This window comes from Tachypleus tridentatus, chromosome 8, assembly GCF_004210375.1.
Source record: "Tachypleus tridentatus isolate NWPU-2018 chromosome 8, ASM421037v1, whole genome shotgun sequence".
Lineage (NCBI taxonomy): Eukaryota > Metazoa > Arthropoda > Merostomata > Xiphosura > Limulidae > Tachypleus > Tachypleus tridentatus.
The window spans coordinates 142,707,626-142,731,889 of NC_134832.1; the positions used below are offsets into that span (position 1 = coordinate 142,707,626).

Genomic DNA, 24,264 nt, shown 5'->3' on the forward strand with positions numbered 1-24,264 from the left:
GAATAAAGGTGAAATAAATTCATGACTTCCATGCATATATTCACACTTCCTGTAGTGTAAAAATGAAGCAAGATAAAATGCACTTTCAATAATCAAAATAAATAACAACTGATACATTAATAAATTACTAAAAAAACTACATAAAAATGGCAGATCATATCTCAAAAGCTTAAAACAAAATATACAGAACAAGGATTAAAAAAAAAACCATAAAAAATGTACTTAGACATCAAATGTCCATAAACATCACAAATATACAAAGAAAATTTCACTTTTAGCGGCATGCAAACTTACAATATGTCATGGTAAATGTGTGGGATACAGCAGTATCACAATGAATCCAAGGAATACATGAATATTAATTATGATGTGGATGTGCTTACATTACAGACATTTGAAGAATGGTAAAGACCAGAACAGATGTGAAAAACAACATTGCCTCTAATTGTATACTTTAAATATGACAAGAATGCAAGATATGAATATATATACTGTAATATACATGATTAAAATATTCAGTGTGTCATATAAATGTGCAAAATCAATATTGTTTCACCCACTTAGAGTTACTACACTGAACATAAATGTGCTTTCACCTTGCAGTACATTATTTCCTGCATCTGTTACACCATATATAGGCATTCATGTATCAAAGCTAATGAGGACACTGAATGTTGGTTTTCATAACTGTTCAAGAATATTTCAGTTCACACAGAGGTAATGGATTTGAACACAAGAGTGCATTACACTTCAGTTCCCACATACGTAATAGATTTGAACACACCAGTACATTACACTTCAGTTCCCACAGCTGTGATAGAGTTGAACACAACAGTACATTACACTTCAGTTCCCACAGCTGTGATAGATTTGAACATAACAGTACATTACACTTCAGTTCCCACAGCTGTGATAGATTTGAACATAACAGTACATTACACTTCAGTTCCCACAGCTGTGATAGATTTGAACATAACAGTACATTACACTTCAGTTCCCACAGCTGTGATAGATTTGAACATAACAGTACATTACACTTCAGTTCCCACAGCTGTGATAGATTTGAACATAACAGTACATTACACTTCAGTTCCCACAGCTGTGATAGATTTGAACATAACAGTACATTGCACTTCAGTTCCTACAGATGAAATAGATTTAAACACAACAGAAGATTGTACTTCAGTTCTCACAGACATAATAGATTTGAACATAACAGTACATTACACTTCAGTTCCCACAAACGTAATAGATTTGAACACAACAGAAGATTACACTTCAGTTCCCACAGATGTAATACAGTTGAACATAACAGTACATTACACTTTAGTTCCCACAAACATAATAGATTTGAACATAACAGTACATTACACTTCAGTTCCCACAGATGTAATACAGTTGAACATAACAGTACATTACACTTCAGTTCCCACAGATGTAATACAGTTGAACATAACAGTACATTACACTTCAGTTCCCACAGATGTAATAGATTTGAACATAACAGTACATTACACTTCAGTTCCCACAAACATAATAGATTTGAACATAACAGCACATTACACTTCAGTTCCCACAGACATAATAGATTTGAACATAACAGTACATTACACTTCAGTTCCCACAAACGTAATAGATTTGAACACAACAGTACATTACACTTCAGTTCCCAATGATGGAGATGAAGATGTGTTATACTTCACTTTTAATGGAAATTAAAAAACAAATGTATATATATATATATTGAAGATAGACACAAGTGCGTTACATTCAGTTTCCAAAGCTATAACAGAAAAGATGTCAATGTATGATATTTCATTTTCTACATTGTTAATGAAGATACAATTATGTTTCAGTTTTAAAGGCCTTAATGGAGGTGAAGGCACAATCATGTTACACTTTTTTCCATTCCCATAACTGAGATGAAAATACAAACATATTAAATTTGTTTAAACACCTACAATGGAGATAAAGACACAAATGTTGTTACTTGGCTTTCTAAACACTAACACTTAAATCACTTATTTAATTTCTAAATGTAAACTTACTATTATTCTTACTGTTGTAAAATGAGGTTAATAATACAAATCTGCATAAAAAGTAAACATCAGCTTTTTATCCTTTCATTTGTTTCATGTACAAATAATTAAATAAGTTTCTTTCTCTCATGTTTGTAATCTGAAACTTCACTGTTATACATATTTTTATATTGCTGTCAAAATTGATGAAAAGCACCTGCTAAAAAAGGTGTGCTGAAATTATTTTTTAATATTTTTTGACATATGTTCAGATATTTTTTGTGTGTAATATAACATTCTGCAGTGTTTTGTATTTGTAAATATAGTGTTTTTAACAGTGTTGGTATTCAATAGGAGCATAGCTGAAGCTCAGGAACAAATAGGGACCTATAATCTGTATATTTTGTAACCCCTCCCTCTGTAAAAACCATCAGTTCTAGCTTAAAGTTAACAATAAGATATAAAAATGCCTAAAAATTGTTAAAAATGCTCAGAAACAAAAATTACCTTTACAACAGTTGAGGTACTAAGAGAAAATGAAAAAAATACACTAATAGTCACAGTTACAGTTGTATGTACCAAGCGACATGGCACAGCTGATGCCAACTTCAAGTCTAATGCTTCATACATAACGTTTTCATGGAAAATTTAAGTTTTATATGTGAAATTTAATACTTAAGAATGTTACATTTTAAACATTTCCTGCACAAAACAATAAACCAAGTATCTTTCATTGAATACGAATTTTATTTAAAACTCACGAACACTACTGTCTTGTTCCATTAAAAGCACTGATCCTGATTTTCAGTAGTATTGATTATGAACTCTGATATAGTTGTAAATAAGTAGAACAACAAGTTAACAATCAAAACATGAACATTCTACAAGAAGTGGGAAACATTTACTGCAGGTGCCAAATTTGTGAAAACTAAAAAAAAAAAATCAATTAGAATTTATACATAATGAACAAATATTCTAATGAGCTAAGATCACTTGTTCATTGAAACTAACTTACTTTCTGCAGGAACTAATGGCACTTCGACACGAAGGAAGACTGGAGCTCCCCAAGTGTTGAACTCTGGACTTTTACTGTATGATTCACCATACATTTTTCCTAGAACACAACACCACAAATTGTACTTATACACACACAGAAATTAGTGATTTATGGTATTTGATAATTGATTAATCAATGGTCCCCTTAATAAATGACATTCAATCAGTTGATTAGTACAGTGTTTCACAAATAATAACAAAAAAGTTGGCAGTGGGTCCCTCAATCAGTTCAGAAATGGAAAATAAATGAAACTACATTTTATGTCAGGTGCTATCAGACAGTTTTCTTCCATTTAGCCAGCAGCTCAAAATGAAAAAAGTTGGTTCTGGGTGATGCCAGTCAGTTGGTTTCACTCTAGTTAAAAGTTCAAAATTAGTAACAGTAACAGATAGCATTAGTAACTTTTCCATAACAAGACAAGCAAGTTTAATAGCAAAGTGAATTGAACCAAAGACCCATGAATTGCCAAAGTTGAACAAACTTGAAGTAAAAAAAACAAACATTTTATATGGCTAACATTAGACAAAGCACAAATAGCCCATTATGTAGCTTTGTATTTAACAATAAGCAAATATAATAGCAATATTTTCGTTACTTGAATAACTGGAATAATCAAAAACAGTAACAACCTAAACCCTAATTCCAATTAGTTCATTATTTTAATAACTATCTATTTAAGTATAATTACATTACTCAACTGTTGGAATAATCAAAACCAGTAATAATTGAAAATGCTAATTTTTATTAATTGTAATTTAAAAATAGAAATAATCAATATTATAGGTAATCAATTATATTGATCAATGAATTAAAATCACCCTAATTTGTACACATATTAAACACTAACATTTTGCTCTAATCTCACATATACACACATACAAATATATATCAAACATATATATTTGACGTTTATCAAATACTGAATAGCTGGTTTTAACCACTTTATACCTATAATGAAAAGCAACACCTAGACACTTGAATCACAACTGTTTTTTCTTATGTCCAACAATTTATGCTGATGTGGCATACACTAAGCCGCTACATTCTGTAGCAAGTCCACTTATTTTGATGCACTTAATCACTACTGAATTAATGGATGTATCTTCTCAACAGATAAAGAAAACAGGATAAAAAATCAAATACTTTACACTATAAGCTGCAAGTTTAATGCAACTTAAAAATGTATTTTCAGACAGAAACTGAATGAACAGATTATATGTTTGGCATTTATAAACCATATGATTATATGGTTATAGATTTAATATAGACAATAGGGAAACTGCCATATCGACAACTGAAAAAAGTAGCAAGGATATAGTAATAACAACATGGAAGGAGACAGTGTTAGTGTAAATAACATACATGCCAGGTGTAGAATGTAACATAAGCAACAAGATGTAATGGTGAAGTAAGAGGATAGAACAGAAGATATTAAATTTCTTACAAGTGTAATGCAGTTTGGTGCAGATAATAAAAATGGAAAATAGTGTACCCTACATTACCAGTAATGGCCCAGTTCCTACTGAACTTGTGCATTAATCTTATGCACTGCTGCATAGATTTTTACAAAAATAAGCAGCTGCTGTGAGTCTTATGTGATTGAAGAGATTTATCTTATTTCCAACTATCTCTTACTTTATAACAAGGCAGTTATTGGGAAATAGCACAGACAGTCAATTAAAAAAAACCATCAAATAAAATGGAACTGGATGCAGTACTGATGGTATGAATGTTTGTAACAAGTGAACCCATCTACCAATATCCACTGTGGATTATATGCTGAAAAAAGGAATGAAAACAAATGTATTTCTGTGTATTCTATGCCCAGGTACCCCAACACAACCATTCATTAATTCATATGCTAACTTCCAAATTGCATTAAATTCATTATTTAGGGCATGAATAAACACTTAAAAAGGGCAGGTAAATATAACCACTGTGTACACAGAGTTCCATATTACCAGATACCACATAAAGACTGCAGCTCATGAACTGCTCATTGTAATTCTACATGATATCAGTTTCTATATCAAAATTTGAATCAACAGTAAAATGAATTCATCATATAAAGTAATTAATACTGTTATTCATTGTCTACTTCTGGATTTGATACCATTCTGGCACAAAGGGCTGGATTAAGGTTTAATGGGACTGCAGCGCTAAATATTATTTGGGAATTAAAATAGTAATAATAGTAATAACTTATGGGTAGGATTCTTTACTGTAAGTCTCTGATGTGTTGGTCACAAATGTCAGTAATAAATGGATAACACACAATCCATTGTTTTACAAAAATATATTCAAAACAAGCCAAACATAAGTATAAAAATTTGTTACACTGTTGGTTATCACAATGGTATACAGGACTCAAATAATTGTCTCTTTTTCATCAAAGTCCACATAGGAAGGTTCAAATACACTTTGACAAGACATACCATATGATTTTGAAATGTATAGTTCCTCAACATGTACAGTGGAAATCAGTAAAAGTACAGGTCTGAGTACCATCTTTCAATATGATGATATCTGTAGGCTTATATGTGTGTGTGTATATATATGGTATGAGTGTTATTTATTCCTGAAAAGTGAAATTCTCACCAACCCTAATCAGATTAAATTTTTATTTATATTAATGAAAATTAATATTTCACCTCAATATCTTGTAACTACACACCCTCTCTATCCATAAAGCACTAATTTTCATCTTCAACAATAGATAAAGACAATTTAAACTTTATTATAATTAATAAATACAGTTTTCAATATTAAAAGTAGGTTTAAATGCTCACAAAGTAAAATCTTTTAGTCATAATTTCAAATGTGAATTTTTCAAGACTTTGGGATAATTATTATGGTTATTATTACTATGATTATCCCTATATATATATATATAAGTAGTTCAAAGCAACTTCATTCCAAAATGTGTTTCTATCTAAATTTTTTTAAATTTTAATTTCATGTATATATCTTAAATATACTTGATAAATAAAAAAATCAAACTACAAAATCACTGTTGTTTAACTAAACTTGATTTTTTACAGAAATTTTTTATTAAAATAAGCTAAGATAGTAGCATCAAATCTCGGTATTTGCTGTTTGTAAAAAAAATATATTTCAAACAAACTACCTCCTTTCTGGGTTACCATAGCCCACATATCTCGCCAACCAATCACCTGTGACTTCTTACTCCCAAGCTTCTTCAGTAAGTCTCTTGCAGGTTGTTTCATATGGAATGTTCCTTCATCCTGACACAGAAAGCAATATATACCATAATAAAGTGTGTATCTTACATACACCCATGCACTAATGGAAATGATTATGGAAAAACACATAGCAGTTGCAAACAATAAGAAATGACAACTAGATGGTGAATTTGTTAATAACAAAAAGTGACATTACCATAAAAAACAGAAAAATAAAAGTAGTTCTGTACACCATTGTAAATAAAATGTGTCCAGATTTCCTCATTCCACTGTTTGTAATCTGACGTCCAACATCCATTTCAGTCTTTTGGTTTAGTTTCCTCTTCTCAGTCGAAGTTTTCCAGCAGCTACATTTATATCAAGATAGTTTCATGCTAATGTGTATTTTATTGTTTTAGAGGTGGCATTTATACCTATGCTTACACTTAGTTAACTGGCAAGATCTCAATTTGATTGTCATGTATCATTTAAAGAACACACCCCTAAGACACCTCATGTCACTTTTGAAATTTCACAATTTCACATACTTTCTCTACAGTGTTGCATACATCTCCTACTCAAGAAGGCAGTATCCTTAACCAGCCAAACCTATAATTTGTTCATGCTTGTCATGTTGTATTTCAGTTATGTGTGCCATGACTGGGATACTAACTTTACTGTACATAATGTGAGAACCTGCACTTTTAAAAGCTTTTATTTCAGTATAGCACATTCTAATGACAATCAACCAGAGTGAAGATTATTAACATGTGACTAGAGACTGCTGAAATTCATTTTCACATGATAATTGGATGGTATTTCTATAATATTTGTCTTTTTTTTTCCCTCACTATTTCTTTAATACTTCCAATTAATATACAGTATACTCACATAAATACCCTTCAACAAAAATAAAATAAGATTTTAAAAAAATCCAATTATTGGATTTATATTGCAAAGAAAAAAATAACTTAACAAGGAAAATGTTAAAATAATAACAACACTGTCACAAATAAATAGAGTACAGTGACTATTTATCATTTCTAAAATCTCACAACAGCCCTGGCATGGCCAGGTAACTAGGGTGCTCAACTTGTAATCTGAAGGTCACATGTTTGAATCCTCATTACATCAAACATGCTCCTCCTTTCAGCCATGGAAGTGTTGTAATGTGATGGTCAACCCCACAATCTGTTGTTAAAAGAGTAGCCCAAGAGTTGGCAGTGGTGGTGATGACTAACTGCCTTTCCTCTAGTCTTACACTGCTAAATTAGGGATGGCTAGCACAGATAGCCCTCATGTAGCTTTGAGCAAAATTGAAAACATACAATCTCAAAATCAAAATAAGATTACAACATAAAATTGAATGAAAAGTCCCCTTAAAACAATATGTTATATGCAAAAAGTACATTGTACAAAACACGAGAAATAATAAAGGAAGACCAAGAAGAAATATACTGAAAATTAAGTGGATAAGTTTTTAAGAGAGAGACTACAATTTAAAGATTTAAGATAAAAATAAAACTGATTAAAGACAAAACTGATAAAGCTGTTGAAGATATAAACGAGAATTACAATATTAAGACTGAAGAAATACAGAAAGGCTGTAATGATAAAAAAATATAAGACAGAGACCTAGAAAAGAACATCAGTGTTCTCTGAATAATTGATCCACTTGTTATAGAATAGTCATGAATATCTTTATGAAATGTCTACAAGATTACACATGCATATTTGTACATATATACATTTTGTTATAAACATTGTCACATACACTAGTACTTTAAAATGGACCATCTTAGACACATGCAGACTATTTGAGCAATCTCATGCTAGCTACATCTTAACCATGAACCTAACATGTTTCTTTCATCATTATAAAATGATCACCAGTTTAATTTAACCAAACTGAGACTTTTCAATTAAAACTGTCAGTCTAGCTTAACATATATGCTCTTACTACAGTATCCATCAATTTATGTTTAGGAGAACATGACTTCCTCAGCACATTGGAGAAATATATACAAATAAGTGTGCTGAGAAAATCTAGTGAGGATCATGTACTATGCTCTGAGGAACTGCTATCATTCATATAAAATGGGTTCATGATTCTTGTAAAATGATGGATGACATTTTACCACAGCAAATCACTTGATACCTCAGAAATTAAGGATCACAACATTCTTCTAGCTGAGGTTTCAAACTCTTAGTGCTACTTGTCATCATGCACCTGTTAATGTTCTAGTAGCATCCAGATATCCAAAATTATGTGATAATCGAGCAGCTATCATCTGATACCTTGAAACTCTGCTTGATAGTTCAGAAAGTAAAAGGTGCAAACCTAATTGTATGACTGATAGATCATTGTATTTGCATGTAACTGAGTAATAATCACAAAATGTAGAAAATATATTTCATAAGATATCATGAACTGATAGCTCAGAAATCAAGAAATGATACTTCTTTTCAGTCATTAATTTTTCAACAATATAACCATCCTAGATGCATTTAATTGCTTCTCTATCAATCAAGAGGCTGTCACTGATGTCTCAATCAACTGTTGGAGCTGTCTCTCAGCTCTAACTCTGATTCATTGTGCAGATAAGTATGTTAATCATAAATCTTTTTTTCTCCTCATCCAAAAACTTAATACAGTTCAGCATTGAAACAAACTCAGCATCAACTTGTTCATTCATTCAGTGTAATATACTAGAAATGTTTAAGAGAATGGTCCAGACTTTCTTCTACTCTTATTTAAACTCAGTAGATAAATCTATTTAGTCCTGTTCACAGGAACCTATAGTGGTAGTGTAAACTTCTCAGTTAACACCAGGCTGAGATATCTTTAATGTTGAGGCTACAGTGTTGTAGCTGTACTCAGCGACTTTGATGCTCAAAGAACATGTCAGTCTTTGGTCTAGATGGCAGAGTCAGAATTTGCTATCAGCAGCTTGTCAGTTTGTTCTGCATGATCACAGGTTGCCCTCACAGGATGCCTCAAAGGCTCATAGTTGCCATGGTTCACCACCTTCACAAGTGGAGCAGCTCTGACTAGTGGACTTCATCACTCAGTGGCACTTCCAGTCTCACTCTCTCTCAATTATCTTTGCTTTCTTCACACTCAGACTGATCTACAGGAAGAGACCTCCAATAGCGGTTTTAGTTGTACCACATGTTAGCAACTTACATAAGAAAGAAGCCCTTTTAAACTTAGTAACACAACAGAAGAAATTCAAGCCAAAACATCTATCAGAAAAAACAACAACAAATGAAAACTATGTAACAACATGTGTTCTGTGGTCACAGCAACAACATTTTGTTCTTCCTACCTACTCTGTAGTATTCTCAAGTAAAAGTGACTGTCTCCTAAAGTAAATGTGATAGACCTACAAGACAGCATGAGGTTTAACTAAGATATTTACTCTAAGTAATTCTGAATTATCCAAAAGAGAATGAATAGTGTAACTCTTTATTTAAAATTACAAAGCAACCTAAATTAAATATATGCTCAAGGCAAAAAACAGCACCTTAACTGGATAATTAACTTTCTACATTTTCTTAAGAACTCATTAATAGGCTTAAAAACTAATTAACTTTAATGGACAGTAAATTACTACTTAAGAAAATGATCTAGCTTAAGACATCTTGCATTCTGTAACAGTACTATTTTTATTACACATACTACTCAAAAGACTGCTCATTTTAATCAGAATAATGGAAGTCACAACATCAAATTATCATCTGATCCACCAGTGGAAAATGTTGTTGCCCAACTTCTTAGAATACTGTTAGCCTTGCAAGAGTCCTTCCCAGAAAAGATAAAAGTTCATATCTGAAGTGAATGACTCAGAACAATAAGTAACTAAAGTGAAAGAAGCTTAAAGACTTCATTGACTAATATGTTATATGCTTATTATTCATTTGTTTGAGAGCAAAGCTACATTGTGCTATCTTCTGTGTCCACCTCATGGAATCAAACCCCTAATTTTAGCAACGTAAGTCCATAAACTTACCACTAGTGTTATGTGAAAACTGCATATAGACTTGAATAAATGGAAATGTTTCAAAAATGCATAATTAATAAATTAAAGGGAAAGTAAACACACAGTATACCTGCATACTACACACTAAAGTGAGCAAGAAAACAATTTTTTTCTTTTCAAAGAAATGTAATGTATGTTGGTTAGTAACTAACCATTTTCTATTTCTAATTACAAATTCAACTATCTGCTGGAGCAAATCGACTATCCAAATAAACCCATACAAAGCAACACCTAGAATAAAAAATATTGCACTCAAATCAGATAGCATTCCATAGTCTTTAAATTACCTACCTCAACGACTACTCCAAATGAAATATTCAAGGGAGAGAAAAGCCTAACTTGTAAAAGTATCCATTTCACTCTAAAAGATTGGCTTGCCCCAACCCAGAAGTGACCACAAAGAGGATTAAATCAGTTCAGGGTTCTATGGAACAGCCATTACCGAATATAACCTGTAGGCGGATAACGTTGATGATATTAAAACGTAAAGCAAGCGTTTTCCCTACAGATTTATTTTCATTGTGTTTTTTTTTAATCTAATTCTCAAACTATATAACATAATCTTGGTGGCTATCTTCAAGTGATCTGTTCTTAGGTTAAAAATGATAACGTTCAAGACAAAACCTTGCTCTTTTGTTTCAAAATGCCATAAATACAGTTAGCTGCAAGACCCAAAAACCTTACACTCAACATTACAATGTTTAGTTCATGATAGCCAAACATACTATCCAAGTACGATAACTATAAATCGCTACGCGTAACTGTGGTGATTTTTTTTTTCTTTCAGCAAAAGAGTCCCGGCATGGCCAGATTATGGCGTTAGACTCGTAATCTGAGGGTAGCGGATTCAAATCCCAGTCCCACCAAACATGTTCGCCCTTTTAGCCGGGGGGGGGCGTTATATTGTGCGATCAATCCCACTATTCGTTGGTAAAAGAGTATCCCAAGAGTTGGCGGTGGGTGGTGATGACTAACTGCCTTCCCTCTAGTCTTACACTACTAAATTAGGGACAGCCCTCATGTAGCTTCGCGCGAAATTCAAAAACAAATATTCACCAAAAACTCGTACTTGCCTGATTAAAAAGTGAAATGAAATGTGTGAAGTTTCTTCACACGAAGTGAGACATAAACTAACTGTCATTAAAAACTGAATAACAGGATGTTTGTAATTTATGGACTTTATGCAAAAATTCTTAACATAAGTACGCCATTTTAAAACGAAACGTTCCTTAATCTCATACTCATAGACGAAAACTTACAATCTCAATTATTCGAGTTTAAAACTATAAACAGTGTTCACAAATTAAAATCATATTAAAATATTTTATTCTTAAATACAGGTAACTTGTCTACTATCCTTTTTAACTGTAAAAAATAGGCCTGGCATGGCGTAGCGCGTTAAGGCGTGCACTTCGTAATTTGAGGGTCGAGGGTTCGCGCCCGAGTCGCGCCAAACATACTCGCCCTCCCAGCCGTGGGGGCGTTATAATGTGACGGTCAATCCCACTATTCGTTGGTAAAAGAATAGCCGAAGAGTTGGCGGTGGGTGGTGATGACTAGCTGCCTTCCCTCTAGTCTTACACTGCTAAATTAGGGACGGCTAGCACAGATAGCCCTCGAGTAGCTTTGTGCGAAATTCCAAAACAAACAAACAAACAAAACTGTGAAAACGTCGACTGCAGATACAACAGTACTATCAACGAGTACAATTAATGTAATTGACACATTCATTCGTAAAATAGATACTTTATTTTCTCATAACTCAGCTGTAAACAAGTTGGTATCCTTTGTATTCTTTCACCACATACTATGTTAAGACAAGCACATACAGTATCTTAAAAATGGAAACTATATAAAGTCTTATTCTACTCGAATTGTTAGAAGAATAAAAATCTATCAAAGATCATGTCACGAAACGGTTATGGTGCCGTCAGAATGATTACATGGTAACATCTTACCTTGATTGTAAAGATAAATACCCTTCCATCAGAAACCATGTTAAGAAAGAGTGCCATAGCTTCGTCTTCATGAGGTGAGTAGGTATCGAATACACGTTGTGCCATCACACTACCCTAAATATAAATACATAAATTCTTGGTCAGCATATTTCATCAGCTTGGATACCCAACGATGATGTACAAGACTCAGAAGCAAGGTAAGGGAATACTTAGTGTATATTTGTTTATAAACCTTACTAAACACATTGATTGCAAGAAGATGAGGTTTATGGACCCCTTCCTGAACATTTAATAATCAGACCGTTTAACTCATTTTCTTAGATTCCACATAAACCTTTTAAATTTCAAAAGTTTTTTAATGGTTTTATGTGGCACTCAACATTTTCCACCTATATACATTAGTATCAACTTTTCTCAATTGTTTTTGGTGTTTTAGGTGGCTAGTTCTGGAAATTGTGTTAATTTATCCTTTATTATCTGTAATCGAGGTTTTGTGGATTCTTTGCACAACGTCAGGGTGTTCGACAGCAGTCACAGTAAGAAATTTTAAGAAATAATTCTATATACAGTTTCTAACATTCATTCACAAAGATGACAAGTAATGCTTTTTTATGGTAGACTAGTGTAAAAAACGTAAAAAAATGACGAATAACCATTTCGGAATGAATAACGAAAATTAAAGTATTTAACAATAATGAATTTGTCTGAATCTCCAAAAGGCAACTACTCTTCATTAGTCGTGAACTAATTCTTTAGTCACCAAATATTTAGTAAAAACTACGCAGAAAATGAAATGTTATAATGAACAGAGATGCGTGTGCTTGTTTGTTTTTGGAATTTCGCACAAAGCTACTCGAGGGCTATCTGTGCTAGCCGTCCCTAATTTAGCAGTGTAAGACTAGAGGGAAGGCAGCTAGTCATCACCACCCACCGCCAACTCTTGGGCTACTCTTTTACCAACGAATAGTGGGATTGACCGTCACATTATACACCCCCACGGCTGAGAGGGCGAGCATGTTTAGCGCAACGCGGGCGGATGCGTGTGCACTCTGAAAGAGATGTAAATAGCAATATTTAGAGTCCCCCGCTGGTACAACGGTAATTTACGGATTTGCAACGCTAAAATCAATTCCCCTTGATAGACTCAGCAGATAGCCTGATGTGCCTTTGCTATAAAACACACACACAGCACTCTTGAGCCAATTTATTATATTCTCGATCAAGAAGTAAAAACCATAGTAGAAACATTCGGACACAAAATTTTAACTGTTTTGACGATACAAAGGATAAAAGATTTGTATTCTGGTTTGTTTTGAATATCACGCTGAGCTACACGAGGGCTATCTACGCTAGCAGTCCCTAATTTTGCAGTGTAAGACTAGAGCATGTTTGGCGCGACGGGGATGCGAACCCGCGCCTATATATCTTAAGCCCGGCATGGCCACGTGGGTTATGGCACTTGATTAATAATCTGAGGGTAACGGGTTCGAATGCTCGTCCTTTCAGCTGTGGGAGCATTATAATGTTACGATCAATCCCACTATTCGTTGGTAAAAGAGTACCCCAAGAGTTGGCGGTGGGTGGTGATGACTAGCTGCCTTCCCTCTAGTCTTACACTGCAAATTAGGGACGGCTAGCGCAGATAACCCTCGAGTAGCTTTGCGCGAAATTAAAAAACAAACAAAAAAGCAAGCCTAAGATATTTGGGAGTAACGAACATTTATTTTCCTTTACATTTTAAGGCCAAATATGTAACATACGCGTTAAAATACCAAAAGAAGTTTTATTAATTAACATTTATTCATCACATAAAACATTTTAAACTGACTCTATAACATTAGTAACAGTAGGCCTACTTGTAGACTAATTTAATGGATAAACATAATGTAAGGGTTAACTGAAACACCACTTGATAAGTTTTAATTTGCTTTTTGCTACAACTCAATGTCACGAAACTTCTGAATTAAGCTGTTTTGCTGTGATATAAATGAAGTTAAAAAAGGAGAATAAAAAACAGATATTTCTAACAAATCAACGTGAATATTGAGCATTCTACATAAACACCATAGAACAATGATGTGATAGTTTTGTTGCTGAGTGACGATGTATATTGTTAAGCATTAATAAAAAAGGAGTGAACACAAAGTGTTCTCGACGGAGTGACAAAGGTACTAAGCCTTTTCTGTTTAGTAATACTCCAGTTAATTTCGAAACATTTAATCAAGAACAAGCAGAACTTACAGTTGCTTGGTTAAGCACGAGGACATGGATACCCCTTCCTTTACTCTCCTCTGGGTCCTCTAAAATCTACATAAAAAGGTACACATGTTCTATCTTAAAAATGAAATATTCATTTCCCGTTGGAATGTAATAAGCCATGAGTCTCTTTAATACGTTAAATTGTTATTTTGTAACGAAACAAAAAAACTGTGTTTCCTACACACAGAGAGGAGGGTGGGTTTTGATTATTTCTAAAATACTTTTTCCTTTAAACCTAGAGGCTACATTTATTGTTGTTTAATCAACAAAGGTAGTAATATTGCACTAATTCATAATTAAATACAAATTGTAACTTTAGGAACATAAAGCATGTTTCATCTATTACACTGGAGAACTGTAGTTACTTATTCTTTATGTCAAAAACTAAGTACTACAGATATTTTTCCCCACATTCCTTTTAATTTGTCCATTTTAAGTTCAAAATCAGATACATGTAAAATACAGAATTTCATATGTATTCTAGTATTCTTTGTCTCAACAAGTCTCTGCATAAGAGGTCTTTTGTTCAATACCAGATTTTGTAAGCTGGGCTGGATAGCGAGAGACAAAAGTTTCTCTAAACACTATAAACATATTACTGCCCTATCCAAGGACACTATAACTTTGTAGTCACTTGAACCTTTTTAACTATAACAAAACTTCACTTACTGTTGTCCCGTCAACAGAGACAGTGACTTTAGACTGACTGGAACATACTTCAATTGTAACACTCTTCGGTAGACTTTCTTGTGGATGAAAACTATTACGTCTTCTTTCTATGCTGTGTGTGCCTTCGTTATAATCTTTGGGGTTGAAAAATCAAAATGCATTATAAAACCTCGTAGCAGGTCCATCACACGATGCAATACGTATGCATTCTATTTACGCATTTCGCTACTAGTTAACATTTGTGTGAGAGTATTTTTGGAAAACTCCAGCAATTTTATTTTTAAAGTGATTTGATAAATAGAGGTCGTACCTGTATCGGATGTCTTCTGCAGTTTTTGGCTTGTGTCAAGAATAAAGAAAATATTTATCCCAACTGTAATGGTCAGTACCAACAGTAACAAAAACTGAAAGAAAAAAAAACAACATACATATAAATTCTACTTTTGTATTGTTCTAACAATCCTGCTTATTTATGTCTATTATTGTATACTATCGACTTTGCAAATAACAAATAATTTTACCTTGACATTTGCTATGTTAAGTAAGGTTCCAGTTGGGCACATCTACTAAAAATATGTGAAAGTTTGAATTGCCACAGCCAGAGCTACGGAAGGAAGAAAACAGCTAAACTATTACTCGTGTTAATAACACACACCGTGTCTTGGGGACTGTTTTTGTCACAAGACACACTTCTGTCTGTGTGTCTTGGTACTACAGTAGTAGTGAATATTCAATATGTAATTGAACTATTTTTATTTTTTGTGTGAAAGAGATTTTCTTGTTTGTAATACTAGGATAAGCATAAACTAACATGTGCTTTATGCAAATATATATTTATTTACCTTATTTTCATATTGACTGTAAAGTCAATATAATACAGTAATTACTAGAAAAAAAGCAAATTTGCATTAACCTTCAATTCAGTTTGGTTACAGAGCCATTAAATAGAAAAATCAGACCCCTCCTGCAAAACCCACCTGTTATATTCTCATTTTCAGGAATTATTAATGTTAGTAGTTATCCTTAACGTTTTAGACTAAATTAGTTATAACTAATTGTTGTTGTTTTTATCAAATGACGTATTACGATGTTTTCTGTACAGAGATTTGTAGATCGTTTCCTAAGAAAATGTTCTTAACCACGAGGACGATATTGTTTATGGGATATTGTCTGCTTGTTGCATGTTATTGTTATAATCATAAATTTGTAAAAATACATGTAAACATAAACTCATGAAGCATAATGCTTTTACTCGTTTACTACAAATATATTTTTTTAGAGTTTAGACACACACACACACGCCCATTTATATATACATACGTATTATTATAGCTGCTTACGTGAAAGTATAACACCAGACATGTAAAAGGTTGCATGTTATTATTCTATGTTCTTTATTGCATCATTTTATTAAATAAAAATCATTTAGTACACTAATATCATTACCATGAAAAAGCAGTGTTCAGAGAGTTGTGGATTTTCATTATTATTTTATTTTTTCTTGTTAAAAAATCTCTCAAATATACAAGAGCTTAAAGTAAGGTGTATGTTTAGTTTGTCCTTAGCCTATACTTCGAAAGGTCAACACAGTAGGAAGCTAATCTGAACTAAACTACAGTTCACTTTCAACCATTTCATGTTTATGACGTATGAATATGTAAGAGAAAATTCCCTTTATTATAGCTAGGTATATTAATAAATATGTTAAATTCACAAACAAAACAACAGCCTGTTTTGAACATTACTGTTTAATTTTAGGCTAAAGCAGATAATTATGATTAACATGTCATGCGCTTTTTTCTAACCTGTGTATTTATTTTACTGGAACATCCGTTCTGAAGTTTATGAAAAATTTGTAATGCAAAAAATCACCGTACAAAGCATAAATAACTCAATACTGTTTAAAAGCTTACCATAATATATTCTTATTTTAACTATCAATTTATTCGAAAATTTATAATAAAAATAGTGCGAAACCTTTAAAGAAATACTTTTTTTTCAATTAACCAGTCCATTACTTTAAATTACACGCATACCTGACATATTCGGGGTAGAGCACGTTGCCTTGGAATCTTTCGGAGACCGTTGACTTGAACCGTCACAACAGACAGCCGCCGTTTAGGGATAAAAAGTTGATCATTAGGGTTGGAATTCGGTATCTTCATGTCTGCATTTATAAGTTTTGTGATTTACTTAATAGCCCTTTTAATTGTGAAAGTGAATAAAAATTTATTTGTCTGGCCTTAGTAGTTTGTACAATTGATCTGAAATTTACTGGCTGTGTACGTGTATATATGTGGTTTCTGGTAGCCTGTTTATTTTGCATAAGAATTCCTGCTAACATATGTAGTTTTTGTGGTGGCCTCTAGTAATGTGGATAGTTTATGTAATTATTAGAATAATTACTGGAGTTATCGTGTTTACACTCGGGTGAACTTATTTTCTTAAAGAGCCCGGCATGGCCAAGTGGTTAGGGCACTAGACTCGCAATCTGAGGGTTGCGGGTTCAAATCCCCGTTACACCAATCTCGCTTGCCCTTTCAGCCGTGGGGACATTCTAAAGTGATAGTCAGTCCCACTATTCCTTGGTAAAAGAGTAGCCCAAGAGTAGACGGTGGAAGGTGATGACTAGCTGCCTTCCTTCTAGTCTTACACTGCTAAATTAGGGACGGCTAGCGCAGATAGACCTCCTGTAGCTTTGCGCGAAGTTACAAACAAACAAACAAATAATAATTTAATTTATTCCATTTGATTAACCTAAATAATAAAAAACATAATTACCTATACTTAAATATAAAGTGACTTTGTAATCAGTAATATAATAATACTTGGATTGTTTACACAACCAATATAAACTTTCTTAAAATTAAGTCACTGTCTGATTACAGAGACGTACTTCGATGTCATGTTGATTTTGAATCTGGATTCAACTGCATAACTATAGACACAATCTATACGATATTAATTATGTAAGATCACGATGGTTAACTTTAGATTATGTAATTTGATTTAAATATAGAGTAATAAACTAAGATATTTGAGTGTGAAAAAATAGTATTTATTTTACATCATGAAATTTGTTACGTGGTTTTTGTATTGCCTACCCCCTGGTTTATTAAATTATTATTCATATACTAGTTTCAATTACAGACAAACAAACACAAAAACAATTTTCTTCTATCGTACGTAGCTGCAAGCAATGACAAAAATTAGTATGAATAATATTGCATTTCTAATATTTTGTAATTCTTTTCTTTTTTAATCTTTCTAAAAACAATAGCAGAAGGTTTGCAAAACGAACAATTTTTGTTAATAATAACATAAAATCATATTCTTTGTCACTACCTTTTATAATAGGAGTTTCAGTGCAACTAAACATAAACACGCAAATCAAACCAAAATGTTTCAGTTGTTGGATATACATGTAACTAGACAAATGCAGAGGCAGAAAGGCCAAGGGAAGAGCATTGCAGTTTAGATACTAATACTAGTGATAGAAGTTGAAGAAAGAACCTTCGACGGTAACCAAATGGAGATGTAAAATTAATTCCGCGTTTCTTTCATTTAAAATTACCGGGTAGAAACGTAAATCGTTATATCATATATTCCAAGAAAACATCTCTCATAAGAAAGATAAGCAGAAAGTCGCTAAAACTATGCTCTTATGATCATGGGAGAATGTTGTGTTTCCTTACTCCGATGAGTGTTAATCAAACATAAAATAGTTTACAAAAATAACTACATCTCCAATGGTAAAAATTCTCAGTTTTCTGATAGTTTCACACCTTATGATAGTACGCTATTCCTTTTACAAACTCACAAGTTCAGTTTTAAACAGTAAGCAACATAAACAGTATCATTTTTAAATGTTACGTGTTACTTTTACAAGTTAACAACTCGAAAACTGTTAAGGTTTATTTTACTATAATGTTCTTTCCAGAATTTACACATACACACAAATATGTGTATTATTACAGCTGTTTGTTTTTGTTTAATTTCGTGCAAAGCTACATCAGGGTTATCTGCGTTAGCCGTTCCTAATTTATCAATGTCAGACTAGAATGAAGGCAGCTAGTCATCACCACCCTCTTCCCAACGAATAGTAGGATTTCTCAACAGATTATAATGCCTCTACAGCTGAAAGGGCGAACATGCTCGTTGGTGGGGATTTCGAGCCCGCTAACAACAGATTGCGAGTTTAGCGTTCTAACCACCTGGCCATGCCAGATCTAATGTTTAAAATACTAGCTTTTTGTGATTGTGAAACCAGCTTCAATCAACATACTTTTACAAAGAGTTGAACATTTAAAAAATAAGAGTTAACACTTCGACCAGAAACATCTAGATTAGAATGTGTATACATGAAGTGAAAGACACTTGTAAATTTTTAAAAAAATGTATAGATGTACATTCTGTAATAAGTAAAGTACAGACAAATAAGTACCCACAGCAGAGAAACAAGACAAGACATAGCCGGGCAGAAAAAAAAAATCAAATAAAAGCACTTGTTTTGTCTCCTTTCAAATTTTGCGCGAAGCTACTCAAGGGTCATCTGCGCTAGCTGTCTCTTATATAGGGAAGACAGCTGGTCAATACCATCCACCATCAAGTTCTGAGCTACTCTTTTACCAACGAAGAGTGGGATTGACTCCCACGTTATAACGCCCCACAGCTAGAAGGGCAACATTATTAATTGATGGAGATTCTAACCCATGACCTCTAGATTATGAGTCGAGTGCCCTAACCCCAAGACCATGCCAGTTCTAGCATATAAATAAGGATACAACTATACTGACACACAGATGTATGTAAAACGTATTTTAAAACCGAAACAGCGCTGCTTTATGGTTTCTCTACAATATAAACCCAGAACAACGTTCTTACTCACCAAGCTGTTATCCTGACTGGTCTGCATAGTTATGAATTGGTATCTTGGTCGATTAGATTTCAAAGTATTCAAAAATATAAATACTATTGCACGAACTAAAAATTACTCCGCACACTTTATCAGACTTTGGCACATGACCACTTGTGTAACTGTTCCTTGTGATGTCACGCTACCCTTAAACAAGCGAGTCTGCCGTGGAAAGCAAGTGGAAAAGTTTTCTAGAAATCATTATCAGAAAAGGAAAGAGCCAGAAGAGATAGGTTCGGAAAATAAAAATAGCACTCTTCATAAATTTTTGTAACTAGACACATCAAAATAAAGTGGAGATATATCCAATAAACAAGTGAAAAAAAAACTACGTCTGCTAAAGTTAATGAAAAAAAATCGCGATAAAATAAATTACAAAGAGGAAAATGAGACAGAAAACGATTTAGGCGAAAATAGAAAAGTATGTTATTTAGGTTATTCAAAAGTATACAAACACAAAATATAAGGACACAACATTACTTTTTGACAGTAATTCTCCTTCTGTCAGAAAGCACGAATCTTGTCTGCTATAAGATATTTTCGAATCATTATTTTTACCACCAGAAAATCCAAATGTTTATTGTTAATAAGTATTGTTCTATCTTTGGCACTTTGGAAACCTGTGTTTCACTTCTATAGAATCATCTGTAATACACTCCTTCCTCGATATAGCTAATTTTATTTTAGTTTAAAAAATACGTTTCTGAGTTAAAATTGTGAATAAAACTGTACCTTATGATAATATCTTAGACCATTGACATACTGACATAATGGCACTCACTGTTCAAACAAGGCTGGACAACCCGAAATGGTTAGTTTGTCGAATGTATAATCTACCTCTATCTAAATATCTGTTCTTCTCGCCGGATGCGTAATGTTCATGATCCTAATGGCTTTCTTTAAACAACATTAGAAGGTGTATAGGAAAACCGCTTCAAATCGGTGATTAGGCCTAAACAATTTAAAAACGTCTCTTACTGTCATCATTTTTTAAAATCAAAAGCGGTACGGTACCTATATATTTTAAGAACATCCGCGGCACATAACACATGACCAGTGGAGTATTGGAATCGTCTATTATGGTAACAAAGGTAGGAAAGGCTGTTGATATTTTAGAAAAGCGTGAGTCATTTGCAACGGTTTGTGAGAGGGCGCTCGATCTTTAACTTTATTTTAACTCTTTAACAATATTTCATATAAACTTAATACAATGAAAGATTAAACAAAAGAAAAACTATCTGATAAGTATATATACATAAATTATTTGAAGCTAATAACATGTATGGTAATAGCAACCAAATATATATATATTATTTGAAATTTTTTTACTGTTACACTTGTCGTGTAAACGTGAAATGTTTGTTTACTTTTTAATTTCGCGCAAAGTTACACAAGGGCTGTCTCCGCCAGCCGTCACCTAATTTAGTAGTATAAGACTAGAGGGAAAGCAGTCAGGCATCACCACTCACCGCCAACTTTTGGGCTACTCTTTTACCAACGCATAGTGGGATTGACCAAACATTATAACGCCCCTACGTTTGAAAGGGTGAGCATTTTTTGGTGCGACTGGGATTCGAACCATTACCCCTTAAACTATGAGTCGAGCGCCTTAACAAGTTGGGTATGCCGGGCAGAAGCGAGATAAGATGCGATTATTTAATTCGTTACTACCTGATAATTAATTTGTAAAACTGGTATTTTCAAACAGAAATATGATGTTTATACGTATACCTCCTAATATTAATAACACTACACAACAATTAAATAGATAATAAGAGTACAAATATTTCTCACATTTCATAAAATAAAACTTTTCTTTGTTTCCCTTTAAAATACTCGCACATGTTAAAACTACGTGAGTTGTTTCAGTTTTAACTTGTTTAATGAGGAATTATTTCGTTCTTAAAAACATTTCCATGTTCAACAAAACACAACTAGGCGATTTAAGAAACAACAACACTGGAGCCCACTAGAAACAACACTGAAACCCAGCAGAGGAAGTAGGGTTCTTAATTTGTTTGTTTCAGCGCAAAGCTACAAAATGGGCTGTCTGCGCTCTGCCCACCATGTGGAACTGAATCCACAATTTTAATGTTATAAGTCCTTAAACAAACTTTTAACCAACCGAAAAGGGACACACTATTCTCAGTTTAATAGTGTTAAACACAAATATTATTTATCTGCTTATTATATTATTCGTTTATTTTTCAATTCATTTTATTTTCATAATACTAATCGGGAAATTCATCAGCATTAATATTAACTCTGCATGGAATGGCCAGGTGGTTAGGGCACACGACTCGTAATCGGAGGGTTGCGGGTTCGAATCCCCGTCACACCAAACGTGCTCGCCCTTTCAGCCGTGGGAGCGTTATAAATTACGATCAATCCCACTATTCGTTGGTAAAAGAGTAGCCAAAGCATTGGCGGTGGGTGGTGATGACTAGCTGCCTTCTGTCTAGTCTTACACTGCTAAATTAGGGTCGGCTAGCATAAATAGCCCTAGTGTAGCTTTGCGCTAATTTCAAAAACACACAAAACAAATAATTAATATTAACCTCAATATATCTAAATAACGATAAATGCTTTCTGCAAAATTTGAAACAAACAAGACGAGAACCTAAAAATACACAACACATATAGGTATGTCAGTGTCTATAAAAAACATTTTAAAAGGTTAGTAGCTGGAATATGACTGAAGTTAGTAGGTTACGAAACATGGCCCGGCATGGCCTAGCGCGTAAGGCGTGCGACTCGTAATCCGAGGGTCGCGGGTTCGCGCCCGCGTCGCGCTGAACATGCTCGCCCTCCCAGCCGTGGGGGTGTATAAAGTGACGGTCAATCCCACTATTCGTTGGTAAAGAGTAGCCCAAGAGTTGGCGGTGGGTGGTGATGACTAGCTGCCTTCCCTCTAGTCTTACACTGCTAAATTAGGGACGGCTAGCACAGATAGCCCTCGAGTAGCTTTGTGCGAAATTCCCAAACAAACAAACAAAAGTTACGAAACATGTGAAACAGATTCATGATGAAAATACTCACCGTTACGTTTCAATCAAGAATTGAACTTCTATACAATTTCTTGTCGTTTTACCATTAACGTCATTGGCAATTTCATTACTGAAATAAGAGGTGTAATATAATTTGTATCTCTGTTGTATTTTATAAACTTTCTGAAGTAGGTCCGTGTGTTGCCACGATGTACTCACAATGTTCTAAAAACATATCTTCCGTAGAAAAAACTTACACACAATGTGCGACTCTAGTGTGATCATAATTCAGTTCTCTGCTACTTTCACATTAAAATCAATGTGTTTGAAGGTTTATTCCACTAATGATGTCACTGAAGGCCTGGCATGGCCAAGCGCGTAAGGCGTGCGACACGTAATCCGAGGGTCGCGGGTTCGCGCCCCCGTCGCGCTAAACATGCTCGCCCTCCCAGCCGTGGGGGTGTATAATGTGACGGTCAATCCCACTATTCGTTGGTAAAAGAGTAGCCCAAGAGTTGTGGGTGGGTGGTGATGACTAGCTGCCTTCCCTCTAGTCTTACACTGCTAAATTAGGGACGGCTAGCACAGATAGCCCTCGAGTAGCTTTGTGCGAAATTCCCAAACAAACAAACAAAACAAACAAACAGATGTCACTGAAATAAGGTAAAACATATAATGTGAGCGTGAGTTGAATGATCGTTTTCATCTTAGAATTACGTTTCATTATGTTCACTGCGCATGCTCTCCCGTTACATTGAACGCATCTTGTTTGTTCATATTGTAGCAGACAATGAGACGGACTCAGTTATTGTAATAAGGCTACGGACTGCTTTGTAAAAACCTAACACGTAATTAGTGTGAAAACATACTCATTTGGTGCGTACATAAGTTAGAGGTCCATCCCAGTCCAATGTAAGCCCTATATCTGGAAGTCCAACTTATCTGTTTCTGCTGAAATATCACAGTAAATGTAATGTTCAGATTAGACTTAATTGTCAATTTAAAAAATACCGATAAGTTTTAAACTTGCGTACAGATATAAAAAAGTATACAGACACGTCGACACAGTAGGTTTTACTAAGACTTTCATAAAGTACTTTTGTTTCTAGCTAGTGTTAAAATTATGGTAAGAACACATGAAAGACATTTTACGGGAACTTGCACTCACTGACGATA

General features: G+C 33.7%; 1 pseudogene across 1 annotated transcript in view; it reads right to left on the reverse strand.

Annotated features, from left to right (window-relative positions):
* LOC143223642 (protein O-linked-mannose beta-1,2-N-acetylglucosaminyltransferase 1-like) overlaps positions 1-23,276 on the reverse strand; it is a 39,393-nt pseudogene extending 16,117 nt beyond the window's left edge. Inside the window, exons 1-8 of the transcript XR_013012989.1 lie at positions 23,141-23,276; positions 17,223-17,353; positions 15,497-15,590; positions 15,187-15,320; positions 14,500-14,565; positions 12,259-12,372; positions 6,203-6,320; positions 3,034-3,132 (exon numbers count right to left, since the gene is read on the reverse strand). The product of XR_013012989.1 is annotated as a protein O-linked-mannose beta-1,2-N-acetylglucosaminyltransferase 1-like (transcript). The remainder of the gene's footprint in view (positions 1-3,033; positions 3,133-6,202; positions 6,321-12,258; positions 12,373-14,499; positions 14,566-15,186; positions 15,321-15,496; positions 15,591-17,222; positions 17,354-23,140) is intronic.
* Between the last annotated feature and the right edge of the window lie 988 nt (positions 23,277-24,264).